The sequence below is a fragment of the Cryptomeria japonica genome, chromosome 10 (genome assembly GCF_030272615.1).
Source record: "Cryptomeria japonica chromosome 10, Sugi_1.0, whole genome shotgun sequence".
Classification (NCBI taxonomy): Eukaryota; Viridiplantae; Streptophyta; class Pinopsida; order Cupressales; family Cupressaceae; genus Cryptomeria; species Cryptomeria japonica.
In genome coordinates, this window is record NC_081414.1 from 309379164 (window position 1) to 309388148 (window position 8985).

Sequence of the window (8985 nt, forward strand, 5' to 3'; positions counted from 1 at the left end):
GTTGCACTTTCACACTCCAATCTTCAATATCTGACACCTAATCATTTGACAGCATAAAAAAATCTTCGATCTTTAGTTAGCATATTTATACCTGAGTTTTCCCGCCATGATCGACATTCAAACTCCACATGTCTAGGGTTTCTTCATCGACCATGAGACAAACCAAATCCAATCAAATCTCGTTCCGAGATTGACCACCTGCAACAGATCACTCAACTCTGCCAATCTCGTTGCATCTGAAACATGTTTTCCATATTTAGCAAACACGGTTTGCACTTGTCAACCATGATGAAGAGATCATGTAGTTAGCTTCACCTACCCCGATCAACACCTGGACACACTGCATCGATTATGATGCCAACGAATCAGATCTCTGTCATCTGATATGTCTCGATTTGCATCCTTCTGCTCTTGACCCGTGATTCACACCATCGACATTCATGTCGACCAGTCACCAACTACCTCACCGATAATGCACGGTCCATTTGTTTGACACCTAGAATCTACGTGGCGTCTCTGTCGGCATGCATCTCAGCTCAATCATCATGTCAGTTTAGACTCTGTCACTGACCACAACACGCAACCGATGTTCATCTACCAGTTCTCTAACCCTCCTGGTTATACCCTAACCAGTCAAACTTTAAACCTGCACTTTGTTGTTCTTCCGATGAACACCTTAACCAGTCACTAGACATGCCAATCCACAACATGCTCATCTTCATCAGACAAGAGCTCTTCACTTGTCACTTTGTCAACTTTATCGTTGGACATACTTACCGGTAACCACCTTGATGACACCATGTCATCAATCTTCAACTGTCTCCATCTGCATTTCAGATGCACTCTCTGTCTGCAGCTACTCAACTTTACCTTCATCTTTATCAGCCTGAACAACATCTCAACCGGTTTGTCAAAGTGACAAACCCATCACTTCTTTACTCTTTCTTCTTTGTCCCGGTGGCTCAACTTGCCAACTCTAGTTGATCCGTTGCATATCTCTGATTTCATGCACCTGAGGCATCCTTGTGTTTCACCAGTTCATCCAGTGTGAGCCTTTAATCTCCCGCCTTTAACTTCTTGACAAACCTACCCCGGAGAGTTATAATGCATTCCATGCATGCCGGGGGATAAGCTCAATCAAATCACTTACCTATGGAAATGGATCCTTGTCACCCATTCTGTTTCTGACATTGCACTGATATGACATTGCTGTCATTGAGCAGATATATCTTTAATCTGGCACATAAGTCGGTAGACATCCCCTTTGTCTACCTTACTATTTCAGGAAGCACACTTTTTGTCAGTCTTCTCTTCATCTTGTGATAGCATCTCTATTTGGTGGGAGTCATGTAGTAAGACATCGAACTACATACCGATTGTTTGGCCTTCTTCATTAGCTCAACCTGCATCCGGTCACCATGCATACCGGTTGGCAACCATACACTGCCAACACATCACTTACCAGTAGTCATACCATATTGGTCTCCAATACTTACTCACCGATCAACTTCTCACCTTATGTCTCCAACACAAGCCAACACTAGCTTGTGCACCAGTGACTCCAATGAACACACAATCCGGTTGACATCAAATACAACTATACCAACAATCTCTCACACAAGTTTCCATGCCATACTGGTTGACATCAATGACAACACAATGCCAACAATCTCACCCTTTGGCATTGATGTCAACACTAGTAGTATCCGACATACTACAGATTCTCTCTCCCCCTTTGACAACAATGGCAAAGGGCACTGACAGAGTTTCTCTCTCCCTTTTCTCTACTGGTTGCTTCTCCTCACATGACAATTACATTATGCATCCTCTCCAACAACAACACTTGAGAGGGAGGGCTCAGACACCAACTGACACCAAATTCTCATCAACCAAATGTATATACAACTCTAATACCAATTGTAGGAAAAATGTGTCAGTGAATTCCACTTACCTGCCGGTCAGAATGCATCATCTCCTCTTTGATATGTAGACATTTATTCTGACTCTAATATGCTGATACCAAGTATTGAAGCTAACACTGATACCATTTTGATATCACTTGTATGTTATCCATACCAGATGTATGTTCTCCTCCTGTGCAGGTAACTCTCACTCTTTGCAAGCAACTCTCGCGGTGGTCCAGTTGTGATTTTTATTAAGTACAAATTGAATAGACATTGAAATACCTCTTAAACATGGACCTATGAGTAGATACCAAAGTCTCAAACATATCGGTGCAACCATACACACTTTCTCTTCCCCCGTGTCTAGCATGTCTGATACCAATTAGAAAATATGGTTGTGAACTCCCCTTGAGACATAGATCTTAGGTAGTCTTTGTCGATCAGGTTCTAAACCGGAGCTCCAGTCTGCACCTTATACCGGTTGAGATGAGTGAATAAATGATCAATTGATGATCTTCCAACTCCATGACATCCATCACAACTTATGACATGATCTTATATGAACACAATGCCATACCACATCACTATCATGCCAAAAATCAAGCCTATTAGCCCATAATAATGCAAGCATATATGATCTACTACGGGGCCAACACATGTCATTCAGGTCTTTTCCAATATCACCTGAGACATAACTTCCTCAAACCATGCTACCGGAGCTATTGCAATGATCCTGGAACTCATTGGCTTACATTGGAACTCATACCGGAGTTTTGTCTCTTGAGCCATGAAGAGATGGTTTTCCTCTTCATTATTGCTATTGCTGCTAAAAAATCTATCTTCATCTGCAGAACCATGTGACACTTTTCTCTTCTTGCTCTCACAAACCGGTTCTGTAGTGGTAGGATCATTTCCATAGAGCTTCTTCAATCTATCCCATAAAATCTTTGCCGATTTGCATCTATCCACCTGTGAAGAAACATCACTAGATAGCCCATTGAGTATAGAATTCATGGCTTTAGCATTACATTCATTTCTTCTTTCTGCTTCAGGGCCGGTGGGAGGACTGATCAGTCTAGAGGGACCATTTACAACTGACATCCATACATCATACCCTAAAGAGGATAGGTAGACTTGCATTATACAACTCCAAATGAAATAGTTTGAACCATCAAACACTGGTGTAGGGATTGACACAAAGTAGACCATTGTGTTCACAAAAAACTAGAATCTACCCAAGCTGGAGAAAGCTTATCAACCTGGAACCTAGGCTCTCATACCAATTGTAAAACACAAGATGCCACTGAGAGGGGGGGGGGTGAATCAGTGGTTTCCAAACTTAATCCTTTTAATTCCTAAAAGGTGTGTACCAATTAGCAGTTCAAACACAAGGTAAATATACTAGTGAGATAGGGGAGGACATCAAGATGCAAGCACACACAAATACTCATCACATAACATCAGATATACAAGGAAAACCCAACATGGGAAAAACCTCAGTGAGAAATATTGTTGGAGTCTACTACTCCAATCCAGCCTCACAATAAACACGGTTACAAAGTTTAGGGCACCAACCCAAGGAGCACTAGCCCTTGCAACAAGTTCCACCTCAGTGATTACAAAGTCATATATTAATACAAAAGTAATATCCTGGTTACAAATGAGTTATGTAACCTCTGCAATCTTTCTTCTAGGTTTACTCTTCTAAACCGGTCTTCCTCTGCTTTTCTCTCTGCCCGCTCTCTGCTTACTTAGATCCACCTTTCCTTCATTCTATGTTGCAACCTTATCAGTTCAGCCTCTACCTCTTCTTTGTGATAACTACTGGTTAAACTCTACTCTAATCTTGTCTTGTCGGATCTTCACCGACACTCCCACTACACTGCAACATCTTCTGCTGCGTATCTACAGGTTCTAGCATCACCCTTTCACACAATTACAACAAACTTTGCAGTTTACCGGTCACTCTGACCTTACTAGTTCTGCCTCTGCTAAACCCTCTTGCCGGTTGCACCTCCAGCACTCAGTCTCTATGATCTTTGATGAAGTCTCTAACTTGTTGGCTCTCTGCTATACTTTCACACTTTGATCTTCAATATCCAACACCTAATCATCTGGCAGCATCAAAAAATCTTCGATCTTTAGTCGACATATTTATACCTGAGTTTTCCTGCTATGATCGATATTCAAACTCCATATGTCTAGGGTTTCTTCAACGACCACGAGGCAAAACAAATCCAATCAGATCTTGTTCCAGAGATTGACCACCTACAACAGCTCACTCAACTCTGCCAAATCCCGTTGCATTCGAAACACGTTTGCCATATTTAGCAAACATGGTCTGTACTTGTCAACCACGATGAAGAGATCACACAGTTAGCTTCACCTACCCTGATCAACACTTGGACACATTGCATCGATCATGATGCCAATGAATTAGATCTTTGTCCTCTGATCTATCTTGAGCCGCATCCTTTTGCTCTCGACCCGTGATTCACGACATCGACATTAATGGCGACCAGTCACCAACTACATCACCGACAATGCACGGTCCATTTGTTTGACACCTGGACTCCACGTGGCATCTCTGTCGGCATGCACCTCAACTCAATCACTGTATCGGTTTAGACTCTGTCACCGACCATGTCATACAACTGGTGTTCATCTATCGGCTCTCTAACCCTGCCAGTTATACCCTAATCGGTCAACCTTCAAACCTGTACTTTGTTGTTCTTCCGGTGGAACACCTTAATTGGTCACCAGACATGCCAATCCACAACATGCTCATCTTCATCAGACAAGAGCTCTTCACTTGTCACTTTGTCAGCTTTACCGGTGGACATACTTACTGGTAACCACCTTGATGACACCATGTCATCAATCTTCAATTGTCTCCATCTGCATTCCAGATGCACTCTCTATTTGCAGATGCTCAACTTTACCTTCATCTTTATCATCCCAGACAACATCTCAACTGGTTTTTCAAAGTGATAAACCCATCACTTCTTTACTCTTTGTTTTCTGTCCCGGTGGCTCAACTTTCCAACTCTAGCTGATCCAGTGCATATCTCTGATTTCATGCACTTGAGGCATCCTTTGTGTTTCACCGGTTCATCTGGTGTGAGCCTTCAATCTCCTGCCTTTAACTTCTTGACAAAGCTACCCTAGAGAGTTATAATGCATTCCATGCATGCTGGGGGATAAGCTCAGTTAGATCACTTACTGGTGGAAGTGGATCCTTGTCACCCATTCTGTTTCCGACATTGCACTGATATGACATTACTGTCATTGAGAAGATATATCTTTAATCTGTCACATAACTCAGTAGACATCCCCTTTGTCTGCCTTACTATTTGAGGCAACACACTTTCTGTTAGTCTTCTCTTCATCCTGTGATAGCATCTCTATCCGGTGGGAGTCCTGCAGTAAGACATCCAACTACATACCGGTTGTCTCTCCTTCTTCATTAGCTCAACTTGCATCCGGTCACCATGCATACCGGTTGGCAACCATACATACCAACATATCACTTACCGGTAGTCATACCATACCGCTCTCCAATAATTACTCACCTATCAACTTCTCACCTTATGTATCCAACACAAGCCAACACTAACTTGTGTACGAGTGACTCCAGTGACCACACAATCCGGTTGACATCAATGATAACTATACCAACAATCTCTCACATCGGTTTCCATGCTATACCGGTTGACATCAATGACAACACAATGGCAACATACATATATATGTTGTGTGTGTATGTATGTAAATGTATATACATATACATACACATATAAAGGTGGAAAGTAGGGTTCACAAGTTTATGCATGCTAACTAGGAATTAAACCTATCCTTTGTGATTACATTTGGAAGGAGAATGGATCCACTTGGCTCAATCTCATATAATATTGAAAAGGACTGAATGAAAGGTGAATTCAATGCTCCTTGAATTGAGTTTAAAATGAGCTATGCAAAGAATGTAAATTGAATGTGAGATCTAGGGCTAAATATGTGAAATTGACAAGAATTAGCATGTACATACAGTCTTAGAATAGATATGTAGACACAATGTATAAATATGGAAGGAGGAAGCAAAGAGGAACCTGTCTTTGAAATCTAGACTAAAAAATGTTAGACAATTTCATTCAAGGTGTCCTTATCCAGGAGCTTGGGTGTGGATAACAAATATCTTTTCAAAATTAGGATGTTGTTCTGAGTGTTTCCCTGAAGTTTTGTCAAATAAGTGTTAGATAATTTCACTCGGGGCAACCTTGTCCTCCAATTTCTACCTCTACAAAAGATGAATCTGCGTATCTCAGTTTTCTCTTCCTGAATTTGTAATTGTTGTCTTCTGAATTTGTCACCTGCACATAGTACTAAGAAAAATTGTGTTGTTGATAGGGGTTTTCCTAGCAAGGGTTTAGAATTAACCCTATAATTGAATTTAAATTGAATTGGAATTGAATTGGAAAGAATGCCTTAATAAGATCAAAGACTAGACCTGAATTCGAAATACTGAAATTGAAATATTATGAACGCAGGTTTTCCAACAATTGTTAAGGTCTTTATTCCATATCCATAGAAAAAATGAAAAAAAATAAAATTGAAAATTATTTGCATGCTAGGTATTGATGTCCTTATTTCGACAAAAATGAATTAGTTAATTCAAACACATACAAAAAAGTTATGTAGTATGAAAGTAACCTATGTCTAGATTATAGTTAACCTCACTTAAATTTTTTATCAAAATAAAGACAACCAAAAAATATGAAAAATATCTATACACTAGATATTGGTGTTATGAATATATGTTTAAAAATTTATAATTTAATCCTTTCTACAAAAAAAGTTATGTTGTATGGAAATAACATCACTTTGTAAAAATAGTGTTAACTATAAAAAGCAAGTTATTAAAAGTTACATTAAAAAATCAAAAAATATTTCTTAAAATTAAAAAACAATTATAATCTAGAAACAAAATCTAAAAAATCACTAGTGCGCATCATCTTCAAATTCTTAATGGTTTAATTGCTATAAGTGTTAGAAAATAATTTCGATTAAAAATGTTGATTCCAATGTCCCACTTTGGCTAAAAAGTGGGACACACTATTGTGGGATCACAACCCTTTTCGAGGGCTTGTTCATGTGATATAAGGTCATCCCTATGACCCAAAAGGTTGTGGTATCATATTTTTAGAGTATTACTATCATTATAGTTTGATATACTAGGACATTTGTATGCATGTGGATTGGATATACACTATTTTGAGTGAATTTCCATACATAGGCTACATTTACTATAAATCAACTGGACCTTATCTCTAGTGAATAAACTTATCATAATTTCTTGAACCATGTCATATATTGTTTGTACTTGGTCATTGGTGAATTGCAACAGGTCAGTGGTGAATAGTGGGTAAACTAGGAGGTGTAAATCTATAATTGTAAGTATCTGTGTCAATATGAGTAAAGAAAAAACAATTCATAGTTTTTGTACTTGTTTATATGGTCTCTATATCTTAGTATTATTCATGGTTTCTTTTTATTGCTTTGCAAAGTATGCGAGTAAGATATCATTTTGGTTAAATATGTGACACTCTTATTAATAATACCATTACAAAAACAATATGACTATTATCCTACTAGTTCAAGAGGACCATACAATTATATAGAGACATTAATCCACTATTATTGTGTGTTTATACCATGGCAAGAGGGTAGTAATTGATTAATAATTGTCCAAGGATGTGACCTTGAAAAGTGTTGCCTATCCATTTAAAGTAAACTAATATGAATCAATTGTATTTTTCTAGATGACATAAACATATTTATAGTATACCAGCCCCCCTCCCCTTCCTAACCCTAGCCCTAACTTTCTCAAAAGTCTAGTTCGCCCCTATATATATTCTTCTGTTCAAGTGACCCATGGGCAAGTTGCCCACATATGGAGGTAGGGCAAAACAACTCCGGTAAGTCCCCAATGGCATGGGATGATATAGTTGGATCGCGATAAAACATCAGCGGTAAGTTGAGCCAATTACTAAAAGTGGATATGATAGAGCACAACCATTTTAAGATCTTTCACCTCAAGAGAGAACTATTGTATTAACTCAATGCACTTGTATGTGTAATACTAAGTTTTTATTGGTGAGTAGGAAAGGGTTCTATAAGACCCACTCCTCCTCATTTATTGTGTACTAATTTCTGCACAAATTTCTATACTTGTCCCATGGGTGAGGTTATTAACTAGTTTCTTTATAGGGATTATTATGCCATCTTGATGTAATAATAGGTGAGCATGTTCCTTTATCCTATTTAAATGTACACTTCTAAGTGTTATACATTTTTGTAGAGGTCCTATTGACATTAGGAAACACCTCCATTTAGAGGTACCTATCTATTTGAACATTCAAGATGAGTGGTATGTTTGTATATGTATTTAGAATACTTACCCAAGGTATTATGTATTTAAAACATGCATGATGATTATAGAGACACCCACATTAGCTACCTCTACTTTCTTCATATGTACTTCTTGTTCATGACCCAATATTTGAAGGGTAGGGTCGCACCTAGTTTGGGTGATGCATGAAGAGGCCATGTCAGTTCTATGGTTGGTGGAATAGTGCCCTCATAATATTATCTTCCATCCTTCTGATAGTTCAATGAACATATCAATTAGTATACTTTTGATAAATAGTAAAAATATCTTTTGTAATGAGAATAGTAATTTTGATTCTTTGTTCTTTATTGGATATATTTTGTTGCATTTACATGATTGAGAGTTTACCTTGGATATGTAATCACAATTTTCTCATTATTTGTGCTTCTTGACTACCTTCAACCTTTTATACACTTTTACCTTGATTATGACTAATGAACTATTAGAATCCATGTCGCTACTATTATTTTGTAGTACTATATTAATTTTGATAGCATGATTGTTAATTGTACTTGTTTGCACCTCAATAGGAGACAACTTGCATGATCTATGGAAGATAAATGTACACTCCTAGAAACTTCTAAAAGGAAGAAATATCTTAATTGCTAATTATGCAATAACAAGTGAACTAATGAG